General features: G+C 45.7%; 1 protein-coding gene across 6 annotated transcripts in view; it reads right to left on the minus strand.

The window, feature by feature from the left end:
• RAI14 (retinoic acid induced 14) overlaps nucleotides 1-15,178 on the minus strand; it is a 131,135-nt gene that overhangs the window by 30,501 nt on the left and 85,456 nt on the right. The window lies entirely within an intron of this gene.

Genomic DNA, 15,178 nt, shown 5'->3' on the forward strand with positions numbered 1-15,178 from the left:
ACTTGACCCGCTTTTTTCTGTTGCCTAGTGCTTTCACTAAAGCCATTAAAGTAATATACTCTATTAAAAAAAAAAAAAAAAAAACCACCAACAACTTGTCTAACCCAAACAATGGTCAAGGCTCCTGGACAACATCAATGTCAAATCCATTGTTGTGTTGTATCTAAATAACAACAGTTGCACACAACTTTTGTAATGTGTGCTAAGCATCTCATTACCCACTTTTATACAATACATTATCTCTTTTCATTCATATAACAGCCTTTAGAGGTGAGTCCTATTACGATGCCCATACATGGCAGATGCAAATAGCATTAAATAAAGCCCACAATTGGGATCCAGAACTCAATGACATTTGGGAGTACAGACCATGCTTGATGTGTTTAGACTTGCCATTAGAAGAAGAAATAACATCCAAATGCGAAACCAATCATCCCTGTAGGTCCCAAGCGCAAAGGGCACTCCTACAGGCAGGAGAGCACAATTCCACTGAGTATTCAGGCCCAGGGGCTGGGAAGACCAAAGCCCATGGAAAGGTCTCTACCACGGAAAGGTCAATGAACCTTCCTGTTACCTACCTGACTCAGCTCTGTTTTAGCGAGTTGCCTTCTTGGGATACTTGCCATCCAGCACCTTACTGTTTGTACCTCTGAATTATGACCCAGGCAATATTTTTTCACAGGATACTGTCACTGGGGCCCAGGGTCACACCCAAATAGCAAAGCCAAGAGGAAAACCGGCAAACCCATGTTAGCTTGATCCCACATCTCTGCTCTAGAGATCTAGGCTGAGTGAACACACACAGAGCAGCAAATGGAGATACTATATAAGTTAGCAAAGTACCTCTAAAAGTCAGTTTAACCTCTCTGAGGCTAAATTCCCTGCACTGTCAAGTGGGGGATTGAGTCAGATGATATCTATGCTCCCTGATGCTCTAACAGTCTATATTTTAGCCTGCCTGGCTCTGATCACACCTGTGCATTTGTGCAGCCACAAATGCGTAATGTTCCTTTAAAGTCACAGTCCACTTTGTAGATGATTTCACGTTACAGAGGAACTTTGATCCTATGAAAAGACTTGGGAATGTGGTGACTTATTTAAATGGAATCCTGATTAAATACTGCCTAACCCAAAGAACCTCCCTAAAGGGCAGTACGATTACACCTGTTTTTCATCATTGCTGGTGTAACACAATTTTACAATAAGTTCTCCTTTAAGCAGCAAATTGTTTAACTGATCTTGGGGAAAGGTTTCTAAAATTTCCCAGCCTTAGTAACAGTATACGTTACATAATCTAATTGCTCTTGAGGACATGAAGTCACCAAAACTATTCATCTAAATGCTCCAGATTATTAAACCCTACTATTCATTAATATTTACCTTCTTCTTTTAATGTTTATATGTTCGCTTCTAACTTGTTCAAAACTATCTAGTCAAATCCTACATTATAAGCAAGAGTACCAGGATTAGTGATTAGCATGCCCACAAACACAAATACACACACACACACACACACACACACACACACGTAGAAATACAGGGTGTGGCAAAAGCAGGTTTACAGTGGTCAGTACTCAAAACACAGTTTATTCTTGCATTATTATTATTTTGTTTTTTCACACAAACAATTGTAAACCTATTTTTGCTCTACCTTGTATAACTTTTGATTGAAGCGTAAAATGTGCAAAGAAAACATCGTAACTGTATAGACTGCTAAATAATTTTATTTTTCTTTTATTGAAATGGAGCATGCCCACTTTACCTTCATACTAATCAAGAAACAGATGTGGCTGGAAATGCAAATGCCCTCCTCGTATCCGCTGCTAGCACCCAGGACCCCTCCATGTGCCCTGCTAGTTACCAACCCCCTCAAGCAAGTGTTATATTTTTCCTAATCCGAGACCTCTTAGATTACCTCTGGATTGCAGACTAGATATAGGGGTTTAAAACTGCGGACACATGTGGCGATGAAGCATTATTGTAGGCCGTTTCTGTATGTTGATAAATGTAGCCTGGTGTGGTATTTTGTGGGTGATCTGGGAGTTGTAGGGTTTCAGGATCAGTATGTGGAAGGTCAATGATGATTACGAGGCAAGAGAAGTGAAGTGTTAGGAAGCTGGACTCAATATCCAATCCTACAATACAAACTTTCTTAGACATTGCTTTTTGAACTGAAAGTCTTGTTATCAACATAAATCAACCTGTCTTTGATGGCTGTAACACATTTTATAGAGGGATCTATTACTTAAGGTTTCACTGTATATGCTTTAATAAAAGATGTGTGCACACGCGAGTGTGTGTGTGTGAGGTGGGGGGATGGGGGAAGAGAGAGAGAGAGAGAGAGAGAGAGAGAGAGAGAGAGAGAGAGAGAGATTTTGTTTTGTCCTGCCTCTCTCATTAGAATTTGGTTCAAGAAGTGACTTTATCCTCTATTCTGGGAACTCTCCAGCTATTCGCCTGCAGAATATTGTGTCCTGCTGAGAAAATAAAATAACGACAGTCTTCCAATTTCATAATTTTCTCCCGTATATTACCCAAAACTTCAGCAGTCACTGCTCTTACAGATAAAATGAACAAAATACCAACAAATATAATTAGAAATAGCTGATTATATAAGGACAGATAACCGTGTTTATAATTTTACACTCCTTAATCTAACACTTTTAGTTGGTGTGATTATTTCAAGGAGTTTTTCAAATCAGATTCTAACTTCCAGGTGTTTGTTGCATTCCTATGTCATATAAAACCCACGGCTCTACCTTCTAAAACGCACGAGCATGAGGAGAAGCCTAAAATGCAGGAAGGGGAAGAGTTGGTCATTTTAGCCAGAGTTTCTGATTCATTTTTCCAGACAGATGAGGAACTCCACTCTGTATCATCACTCTTTCCCACTGAGTGTGCATTTCCAGGAAAGGGGACCACAGCCCAGAAACACGGTTCTGAAGTTTGCTCCTGGGGAGTCTTCACCAATGCTGTCCGCCCCTCCGGATCTTGCCCTCCACCTTCATTCCCTGGGTCTGTGGCCCAGGAGGCAGACCTCTCTCTAATGCACCGCACCCAATGAACTGCCTTGTCCTTTGGCCTCTGGTTGGGCTCCACCAAGGGGAGACACTTACAAGAGACAGGGGGATGGGCTAAGAGTTCTGGGCATGACCCCCTCCCGTCTCTCCCTCCACGCTGGCCGTGGCTGCGTCCTCTGTGACGCCCACATTGTGTATGCCAGCTCTCCCTGGGCTTGTGCAGAACTGCTCTCTCTCCCTGCGCCTTCAGGTGGGAAGGGATTCCCGCTGGGGCTTTCCCAGGGCGGCCTGCTCAGCCTTGCTGGTTCAACCCCACTGGTGGGTTCCTGTAGATAAAAGTATTTGATTAAATATTTACAAAGGCAAAGTTAGGTTTTAAAAAAACGTGTCAACTCCACATATAATAGAGTTGATTATTTAAGCTGTTTGGGCATTTTGGCTAAAATGCTTTGATGGGAGAATGTACCATATCACTTTACATACAGTATATGGTTTATGATGAGTGATTTCAAAAGTTTTCTGATATAGTCTTAGGAGAAAACAGGAACCAATTTAAAAGGTTCAAGAATACATCTCTTTAAGAATAAGAGGAAAAAAGAAACTGACTTAAATGATAGTACTCAGTTTGGAATGTCCCACTATGTGATCAAGAACTGCTAAAATTCAGATTTTAAACTATGAATTTGGGCTTGAAAGAATAACCAAAACCCCATCCACAACAGAGATGAGTACACACAACTGTATATGCTGCAACTGTGTTCTTAAATTGGGACGCTCTTTGTAAGCTCTATAAGCACTTCCCACGGGATAACAAGGGTTCTTCAGTAACGACTTAGAATAGAAGCTTAAGTAAAATCTTTTATACCATGTACTACATTCTGTACTCTATCTATAAATGTATACACACACACAACTCTCTGAAGTACATACTACGTATAATACTTTACACCATATTCCACTATAAGAAAACCTACAGGCTAGGTTTAGAAAGAGAAAATATAAAATAAGAATCAATAACTATCAAGACACATAGTTATTTTGGAATCTACTAATCACTGTTGTTCTTCAAGTCTTAACTCAGGCCACCAGTCAGGATACTGCTGTGTTAAAGCCAGCTGAGGAGCAGTTGAAACAGTGGGAAACACAGCCAGGTTTTTATTCAGTGTTGCTGGTAAGTTGCTTAAAAATAGTTATTATTTTTAATAAAATGAGACACTATTCTATTGTTTTAAAAACCTACTTGTGTTGGTGGTTTACTTAGTGAAACTGATCCAAATGTTTGGCTGCCATTGCACTGCCATTTACTAATTCGAGGCATGGCACTTGGAGGACATTTAAGAGATGTTTATTGTCGGGTGAGTATACCCAAGCAGGGTATTGGTAGTATCTGCTTAGAAGGTTACACTGCCAGTTTTCTATTTTAGCCTGTAAATGCTGCCCTCAAGACTGTAAAGGAGGAAAGAGGAAGGACATCTCTAAAATCAGAGAAGGAAAACTCTGACCCCAAAAAACCTCCGCTGCCTTGCGGCATACCTCTTCAGGGGAAAGGCTAAGGGAGTAAACCCCGACAGAAAATCCGGAGCCGGAGTCCCTAAGGCGGTTTGACATTGTAGTCAACACCGGCAACTCCTGCGGCACACCTGAAGCCAAGCTGTATTGACTTTGTCTCTCCCTTGGACCCTTCAGCTGCGAAGAGAGGGGGTGTCTGCTGTATGGGCAACAGCAGACCCTCCATATCACCCTGCCCAGGCTCTGTAGCTTCAGTTTCACTTGAGAGGACACTCCAGCGTCATCGCAAGATGTCGACTCAACACGGGAGGAGACAGATACCGGTTATAAGCTCATCCAATTGGCGAAGGAAACGAGCGCCAGGGGTCTCCTCTGACGGTGGGAGAGGTCATCGCACCTCACTGGACAGCTACCGTCTCGCCATGGCTCGCCTGCCCCACTGGGTGCGTGGGGATCAGAGAGGCGCCTCTCGAAAAGTGGGCCACAAAACACCCGCACCAGTTAATTCCAAGCAAACAACAAGAAAGAAGCCTCCAGCTCTTCGCCTCGCTAGCTGGAACATCAGGACCATGTGCCCCGGACTTACTGCAGACCTTCCGTGGATCAAGGGTGCCAGGAAAACCGCTGTCATCGATAGGGAACTGGCACGACTAAACATCGACATTGTGGCTCTACAGGAGACCCGGTTGGCCGACAACGGAACTATCAGAGAAACCAACTACACCTTCTACTGGCAAGGGAAGTCTCCGGACCAACCAAGACAGCACGGTGTTGGGTTCGCTGTGAAGAACACGCTTGTTAACTCCATAGAGCCACCCACAGGAGGCACAGAGAGATTACTTACCCTCCGATTGTCAACAACTTTCGGCCCAGTCAGCATTCTTAGCGCGTATGCCCCAACCCTCTGCGCCACCACCGAAGAGAAAGAACAGTTCTACCATGCACTGGACGAAGCGTTATCCAAGATTCCCAGAAGTAACGCTCTCTATCTCCTTGGAGACTTCAACGCAAGAGTAGGAGCCGACCACATGGCCTGGCCCACCTGCCTTGGAAACTTTGGGAGAGGAAAGATCAATGAGAATGGTCAGCGACTGCTTGAGCTTTCGTGTCACCACGGCCTGTGCGTGACAAACACATTCTTCAAGTGCAAAGAGATCCACCAGGTGTCATGGAGGCACCCCCGCTCCCGTCATTGGCACCAGCTTGACCTCGTCATCACCAGAAGAACGGATATTGGCAGCACCCTCCTCACCCGCAGCTACCACAGTGCAGACTGCGACACGGACCATGCCCTCGTGGTAAGCAAGGTGCGCATAACGCCGAAGAGGTTGCACCACTCCAAGATGAAGGGTCGCCCACGCATCAACACCAGTTGTGCCAGCAACCCAGTTAAGACCCAGCAATTCATCAACAAGATGGAAGATGCACTCGGCGAGGGAGTGGCGGCAGATGACATTATCGAATCCAATTGGCCACGTCTCCGCGACGCCATATACAACTCCGCCATTATTGCTTACGGGAAGAAAGAGCGGAAGAACGCTGACTGGTACGAGGCTCACTGGGAAGAAATGGAACCCGTGATCGAGGCTAAGAGGAAGGCCCTACTGACTTACAAGGCCACGCCCACTCCCAGTACACTTCAAGCTCTACGGGCTGCCAGGAACAAAGTCCAGAAGACCGCCCGCCACTGTGCCAACACCTGTTGGCTAAACCTGTGCAGAAGCATTCAGGAAGCCGCCGATATAGGCAACGCACGAGGAATGTATGAGGGTATCAAGAAGGCAACAGGCCCAATCCCCTCCAAGATCGCCCCCCTTAAGTCCAAGACAGGTGAGGTCATCACTGACCAGGAACAGCAAATGCGGCGGTGGACCAAGCACTACCTCGAGCTGTATGCAACGAAGAACACCGTAACAGACGCTGCTCTTAACGCCATCCCAGACCTACCAGTCATGGAGGAGCTAGACACCCCACCTACTGCGGCAGAGCTCGGCAAAGCCATCGACCGCCTCGCTTGCGGGAAAGCACCAGGAAGCGACGGAATCCCTCCAGAAATCCTAAAGTGCGGGAAACCAGTCCTGCTACAGCCGCTCCACCATCTACTCTGTCTCTGCTGGAAGGAGGGTTACATCCCCCAGGATATGAGAGACGCCAACATTATCACCATGTACAAGAACAAAGGAGACCGCAGCGACTGCAACAACTACCGGGGCATCTCTCTCCTCAGCGTCGTCGGCAAAGTATTCGCCCGGGTCGCTCTTGCCCGCCTGCAGACCCTTGCTTCCCGCGTCTACCCAGAGTCCCAGTGTGGCTTCAGAGCTGGCCGCTCAACAGTGGACATGATCTTCTCCCTACGCCAGCTGCAGGAGAAGTGTCACGAGCAGCATAAACCACTCTATCTCGCCTTTATTGACCTCACGAAGGCGTTTGATCTGGTCAGTCGAAGCGGACTCTTCAGCTTGCTATGGAAGATTGGCTGTCCACCCCATCTGCTTGCTGTGGTCATGTCCTTTCACGACAACATGCACAGCACGGTGTCCTACAACGGCGCAACCTCTGAGGCCTTCCCAGTCAGCAGCGGAGTAAAGCAGGGCTGCGTCCTCGCGCCTACGCTGTTCGGAATCTTCTTCTCCATGCTCCTCCAATACGCCTTTAAGGACTGCAGCGAGGGTGTCTTCATTCACACCAGATCCGATGGCAAGCTCTACATCCTGGCCCGTCTACCAGCCAAGACCAAAGTCAAAGAGGTGCTCATTCGTGAGATGCTCTTCGCCGACGACGCAGCTTTGACATCACACTCCGAAGAGGGACTCCAGCAGCTAGTCACTTGCCTTTCCCACGCATGCAAGGAGTTCGGACTAGCCATCAGCCTGACGAAGACGAATGTTATGGCTCAAGGCACGGGGACTCCCCCATGCATCACCATCGACGGATACACCCTGGAGGTTGTCAACGACTTCACTTACCTCGGGTCCACCATCTCGAGCTCTCTGTCAGTCGACTTGGAGGTCAACCGGAGAATCGCCAGGGCAGCCACAGTTATGGCCAGACTGAACCGGCGAGCGTGGAACAATTCCAGCCTCACTGAGAAAACCAGACTGCGCATCTACCAAGCCTGCGTACTCAGCACTCTCCTCTATGGCAGCGAGACGTGGACCACCTACGCAAGGCACGAAAGGAAACTCAACAGCTTCCACATGAGGTGCCTGCGACGCGTCCTGCATGTCGCCTGGCAGGATAAGGTCCCCAACACCGAGGTGCTGAAGCGAGCCAATATGAGCAGTTTGCATGCAGTTCTTAGCGAGAGACGCCTCAGGTGGCTCGGCCATGTCAAAAGAATGGATGCAGGCCGTATCCCCAAAGACCTCCTCTACGGCGAGCTAGCAGAAGGCAAGAGGATGACAGGGCGCCCAAAACTGCGGTTCAAAGACATCTGCAAAAAGGACATGACACAATGCTCCATCAATCTCAACACATGGGAAGTTCAAGCAGACGACCGCCTAGCCTGGAGGCTCGCGGTCAGGCAAGGTACATCACGCACGGAGGCTGCGCGCAACGAGGAGGCGGTCCAGAAAAGATCGAGGCGGAAGCAGCGTCAGCAGCAGCAACAACAGCCATCTGCCTTCACCTGTACCAAGTGCAGCAGGGATTGCCACTCCCGAATCGGACTGCACAGCCATTCTCGGCGGTGCAGATAGACTCTCAAGAAGCTACGCCATCGTCTCTCGAGACGGACGGCTGCCGACGACGATGACGACAACGACGACGACGAATCACTCTGATTAACTCCTTAAAACATCCTATCATTTACCTAATAATACATCATTGCCATAAAATTTTAGTCAAAAAATCATTTTACTACTTAACTTGGGACATAGGATTTACAGCGTGAGTTTGCTAAGTAAATTGCCACTTAAAACAGAATCTAAATGGTCAGTATACTGATTTAGCTTTGTCTTGCTTTCCTTTTAAGGCTGATTTTTCTTTCTTTTTAACATTTTTATTGAGTTTATTAGTTAATAAAATGATACAGGTTCCAGGTGTGCAATTCTATATCCTCTGTATATTGTATTGTGTGATCACCACCCCAAGTCACGTCTCCTCCCATCACCATTTACCGCCCCCCGCCTTAACTGGCCTCTACTTTCCCCTCCCCCCTTTCCCTCTGGTAATCACCAACTATTGTGCCTGTGTCTTGGAGCTTGTTGCTTGTTTGTTTTTTTCTTAACCCCTTCATCCTTTTCACCCAGCCCTCCAATTCCCCTCCCCCTGACAGCTGTCCGTCTGTTCTCGATATCTATGGGTGTTTGTTTTCTTAGTTTATTTTGTTCATTAAAGTACTCATACGAGTGAAATCATACGGTATTTGTCTTTCTCTGACCAGCTTATTTCACTGAGGATAGTACTCTTAGGGTCTATCCATGCCGTTGCAAAAGGTAAGATTATCTTCTTTTTTATGGCCACGTAGTATTCCATTGTGTACACGTACCACAGCTTTTTTATCCACTCATCCACTGATGGGCACGTGGGCAGCTTCCATAACTTGGCGATTGTAAATAATGCTACAATGAAGTGCGTATATTCTGCAAGTCAGTGTTTCAAGTGCCTTCAGATATATTCCCAGAAATGGAATCACTGGGTCCTAAGGCAGTTCCGTTTCTAATTTTTTGATGAAACGCCATGTTGTTTTTCACAGTGGCTGCACCAGTCTGCAATCCCACCAACAGTGCAGTAGGGTTCCCTTTTCTCTGCATCCTCGCCAGCACGTGTTGGTTGTTGCTTTATTGATGATAGCAACTCTGGTAGGTGTGAGGTGATATCTCATTGTGGTTTTAATTTACATTTCTCTGATGATTAGTGATGTGGAGCATCTTTTCATATGTTCATTAGCCATCTGTATGTCCTCTTTGGAGAAGTGTCTGTTCAGGTCCTTTGCCCATTTTTTAATTTGAGTGCTTGTTTGCTTTTTGGTATTGAGTTGCATAAGTTTTTTATAAGTTCTGGATATTAACCCCTTATCAGATGTATCCTTGGTGAATATGTTCTCCTTTTTTGTTGGTGGTCTCCTTTGTTGTGCAAACTTTTTAGTCTGATGCAGTCCCATTTGTTTAGTATTTTTTCTTTTGTTTCCCCGGCAGTGGGAGACATATCAGAAAAAGAAAAAAAAGTGCTACAAAAAATGTCAGATTTTACTGCCTGTTTTCTTAGCTTTGTCTTGTTTTTCAAGGAAAGGTTTGAAAATGCAGAAGCAATAAGGCACAGAGGAGACAACACACAGACTGTCTGCACCTTCCCAATGGCCTGCCTCCTTGCATTAGAGTAGCGTACCTACATTCAGTCTCGTTGTCTTACACATGAACAGCATGCTACCACCACAAAAAAAGCTGTCACTTTGTTAACCGTCCTCGGAGAGAATGCTGCTGCAAGATGGCATGCCATCCCCTTGTCTCTCACTGTCCCACCCCTGTGCCCAGAAGCAGCTCCTGATCAGGAGTGTAGGAAATGCCACTGTATAGAAGCACAAGGTGGGAAAATTACATAGTTGGTTTCCTGTTTATGTTTAATTTGGATATCTAGCCATTTTAATGTTTTAACTTAAAAAATTATATTACACTTTAATATATTCAGAAAATCTGGTCTATATTCCTAATACCCAGGATTTAAAAAAAATTAAAACTTCCAGCATTATAGGCTTATTAGAACTTAAAGGCAGGCCAGACACGCTAGCTGAGAAAATAGCACAAGAAGGGTGATATCAGGGAGGCAATATACAGAATCTTTAAGTTCAGCCTATCTGGGTTTGAATCTGCACTTTGCCACTTATCAGTGTGTGAGCTGGGGCAAAAGCTCTCTGTCTCTCATCTTTCTTGTCTGTAAAATGGGCTGTGAGGAATGAATGAGATATATGTCAAAGCTCTGAACAAAATATGTCAAGCATGTAGAAACGCACACAAAAAACTGCCACCAATTATTACAGCCTCACCAACACAAGGCAAGACAAGAATCTGGGACATGTTGGACTTTGTCTTGGTGCTCAGAAGTCAGGCTAGCAGAAGCTGAATCAGAACCACTGCTGCTTAAGAAAGGAAGGAAAGAGGGTAGAAGGAAGGGAAGGAGGAAGGAAAAAAGCCATGTGCTTGGCTATTGAAGGGAAACTCAGGAACAAGGTTGTAGACAGTGGCAGACAACAAAAAACCATCCAAGTCTTGTCTCCAGTCCACACTTGAGGTGCTAACATTTTGGCACCTCTCACGCAAATGATAATCCCCAAAGCAGGTCTTGGCAGTTGCGAGTCATTAACATTTAGCCTCTGAAAGTGAACAGGAAGCAGAGCCAAATTTTAATAAGATACTCAAGTGGAAAGTTGGGTTTTGTTGGGTGGAAAAAACATGGTTAATCAGTGACAGAACCTGCATATGCAGATGACAGTGAGTAGGTTTCCTTTCTTAAGCAGTGACTGATAAATGTAAGCACCCTTGGGGGTGGCAGTCCAGGTGACTGATGGGTTGGGGCCACTCCCGTCTGGATGGCAGACAGGCACCTGTGGGGTTACCTCAGGCTGAGGGGGCGGATGGTGTCCCAGCTCAGCAACAACTAATAAAGAGCATGGTTGGTGGCCTCAAATGGCCTGTCATGGATAGCCAGGGAAAGGACACACCTTTATATAATAAGAGTCTGCAGACTGGGGTGAGATGGGGGAGGCAGAGCAGTAGGTTGATGAATGCCCCCCGCCCTAAAACAAAGATAATATTTTTGACAATGTTATTTCTAGGGTATTGAAACGAACCACAGCATGGGATAGTTTTGCTATTTCTACAGTTGTATATTTTTGTAAGTACTGCTATAGCTTAATATACCCATTCACTTGTATATTTACTCTGAGGCTAGGATACTGATGTGCCAGACACTGTTCTAAAGCACTGAGAGGCATGTGATGGATAAAACAAACCCTCTGCCCTCGTGGACTTCGGCTTTTAGTAGGAAGATGGAAGAGAAACTCGTGGTTTGCAACTGGAGTGATTTTGCTGCCCCCCTCCAGCATATTTGGCAATGTCGAGAGATACTGTTGATTATTCAAGGGGTGGAGGTGGGGCATTCTACTAACATTTAATGTTCGAAGGCCAGAGATACTACCAAACATCCGAGCATGTACAGGACAGCTCCCTTCAACTAACATTTATCCATCAAGCCCAAAACGTCAATAGTGCCAGGTTGAGACACTCTGATCATCCATTAAAAACAAATGTATAAAGCTGAAATATAATTCTATTAGAACAAATTAAACAAAAGACTGAAGAAACACGAAAATTTTTATCACTTTATTGACAAAATTCATGTACCATAGAATTCACCATTTTAAAATGTACAATTCAGTTATTGGTAGTATATTCACAAAGTTGTCCTACCCGCATCGTCTAGCTCCGAACATTTTCATCACCGTAAAATACAAAGCCTGTACCCATCCACAGTCCCTTCCTATTTCCCATGACACCCCGGCCCCTGGCAATTACTAATATACTTTCCGTGTCTGTGGATTTGCCTATCCTGGACGTTCCATTAAGACGGCATCATATAACGCATGGTCTTTTGTGTCTAGCTTCTTTCTTTTGGCATGTTTTCAAGGTTCATCCATGTTCCAGCATGGATCATACTTCACTGTTTCCTTAAAAATATTCCATTGTATAGATACACCACCTTTTGTTTATCCATTCCTTGGTTACGGCCATTTGGATTGTTTGTACTTTTCGGTTATTATGAATAATGCTGCTAGAACATTGATGTACAAGCGTTTGCGTGTTTTCAGTTCTGGTGAGTAAACACCCAGCAGCAAGGTAGGAGCGCTTCAATTTCTCCACACTGCAGCCAAGACTCGTTATTGTCTGGCAGATTTTAATTGAAGGGATGAGAATTTTAATTACAACCTAAATTTTCCAGAGGTGAAATGTTCAAGTCTTTTTCTTAATGAATTCTTTGAGGTTATTTTGGTGAGTTATCAACTGAAATGTTCCCTTAGAAAAACGTAAAGGAGTGAACGGAAAACAAATTTAGAACACCTCTGGGTTTGTTTCCATGTGGACTTTTACTCCGAATGTAAAAGTGTGGCCTTTCCTTTTAAAGACAAGAAATGTCATTCAAGAGCCGAAACAGCAATACATCTCACGAGAGATTCTGTGGGCATTCAGACAGGTCAATAATTCAGTGGAGGAGGCCCAGAGACAGGGACACTGGTGACTGTCCAGAGACAGAGCAGGGTAGGGTGGCTCTCCAGATTCTCCTAGAGTTCAAGTGCCAGCACTCCCATAGCTTAAGTCTTGCCTACTCAGAGAGTGGTCTGCAGGCCAGGAGCTTATCAGAAATGGAGGCTCTCGGTCCCCGCCCCACATTTACTGAATAAGCAAAAGCTGCATCTGACACGCTTCCCAGCTGATTCACTGGACGGGTCGCTCCGGAAGCACCGCTCTTCGCAGATGACAAGCGGATGACAAGTTAAGAACCTCCATTCTCACCAAGCCTCCCATTGTTTCAAAGTTCTTTTGAAAACATAATCCCCTTCGCCTCAAAAACAATCTTGTGGCTCTGTTCCACAAAAAAGGAATCCATGCTGTTTTAAGTTGCATTAGAATAGGGAATGTTTAGCTCTGCTTAGAAAGCTCAGCTGGGCCCTTCAACAGAGATGACCTAAAAGGCACAGGGAGAGCAGCCCGCAGATCCACATAATGCTCCTCTGATCCCCTTGCTGCTTATTGATATCGGGAATATCTCTGCCTTTGTCACTTGGAAAGTTCCCAAGTTTTCTGTGCTTAAGAGTTGTGTGGCTCCCAATTTCCCCACCCTGCTCCCACTCCCAGGAGAAGGTCAGCTCACTGACGTTCCCAGTAAGCAGCTGGGTGGCCGTTCGAGGGGCGGTGGAGGAACTGGCAGAGGCCCGGGTACCAGGGCTGAGCTTGTTCCCTTGTTGTTATGCCATCGCAGCTCAGGTTCCCTCCCCACTAAACCATGTTCAGGAAATTAAATAACAACACCATCAATAATAAGAGCAGCGTATCTATTAGAACACAATGCACTAGCTATGTCTGAACTCACTACAACCCCAACAAACCTATGGGAGGGGTCACTGTTAACAACCGCATTCTAGAGAGGAGGAAACTGAGGCACAGAGATGTTTAAAAACGGTCTGAAGTCCCAGAACAAGTAGGGGAGCCTGGATCCTAACCTGGGCACCCTGCCTGCAGAGTTGGCCCTTTCCCCAATGCCGAGCAAACGCAATGCTTGTTAAATCACTCTGCAGACTGTGAAGCGCTATATAATACAACTTACTGGCTGGGCTGCTCTTTAAAAAACAAAGTTTAAACTGAAAAAAAAAAAAAAATGAACGTCTTTGGCCAAAAAGCAAACACTGGCTTCTCACCGGGGCGGATGAGGGTTGCCAGGGCTCTTAAATGGACAGGAATGTAATCCAAGCGCCGAAGCAAACACAGCCTGCAACAGAGGTTTCATTTCCTACCAAACCACTCAGCGAGTTGTGCAAACCTTCCCGAAATAAATACTCTGGGACAAGGCTGGGATATTTCTCAAGGCTCTTAACCCGAAGGGGACTTGAACTATTGCTCTTCAAAAGCCCACGAGTGACGGCCTGGAAAGCTCCTTCTAGCTTTCAGAGAAATAACAAACAGTTCTCTGGTTTCAGATTGCCCGCTGAAACACAGAGCTGGAGGAAGTACAAACTCACAAGGCCACTTTGAAAAGACTTTGATTTTTTTTTTTTTTTTTTTTTGGCATATTCATTCACAGAAATTTCACTCAAACCAAACTCCTTCTTGCCTCCTTCATTGTACTCCAGCTCCTGATACAACAAGACCTGGCGGTGAGGTCAGGCATACAACAGGCTGGTATCCCCAACTGCATGTCCAATTCCTGCTGTGGCCTCTGCACTGGATTCACGTCCCAAATCAAGCAAGCCACCACACCCACACCAAGAAACAACCATACACCAAACCCCACCAGGACCAACCATGCCCAGATTCCCAGAGTCACAGAAAGTTCCAGAAGGATAAACTAGTCTAATATCCTCATTTCACAGATGAAGACGATGGGGTTCAGAGAGGCCAGCATATGTGTGAAAGATCAGGACTTGAATTCATTGCTCCAATCTGAAGAGCAGTTTTTCCTGAATGTACCTATGTTTCCCTTCTTTATAAAAGCCCTTTTTTGCCAAGAGAGGGGGTCACTAGGGTCAGTGAGACTGAAATACTTCATGCCAATAACCAGCTTTCCATAATCCCTTAAGAGCTTCAGCATTTCCCAACCCCCTAAACCCGCCTACACTTGAATTGCATTCCTTTTGTTAAGACAGCTTTCTGGGGGCGGGGGGGGCATGATATTAAACCATATTAAAACCAATCAGGGAAATTAGGTACTAGGCATTAGGATTTAATCCACAGTCGCCATGGCCTGCAGGCCGCCATCTGGCCTCACCTTCCTGCTCTCCCCGTTCACATCAAATACTCTCCCACCTCTGCGCCCTTTCCTTGCTCTTCCTGTCACCAGAAAAGTGCACGGCTTGGCCCCTCGTTCCACTCAGGAATCTGCTCACGTGCGGGAGTCTGCTCAAGAGGCCTTCCTTTCCCAAGTTCATTCAGCGTGGCCCT

Source organism: Furipterus horrens, unplaced genomic scaffold (assembly GCF_987537825.1).
Source record: "Furipterus horrens unplaced genomic scaffold, mFurHor1.1.pri manual_scaffold_5, whole genome shotgun sequence".
Classification (NCBI taxonomy): Eukaryota; Metazoa; Chordata; class Mammalia; order Chiroptera; family Furipteridae; genus Furipterus; species Furipterus horrens.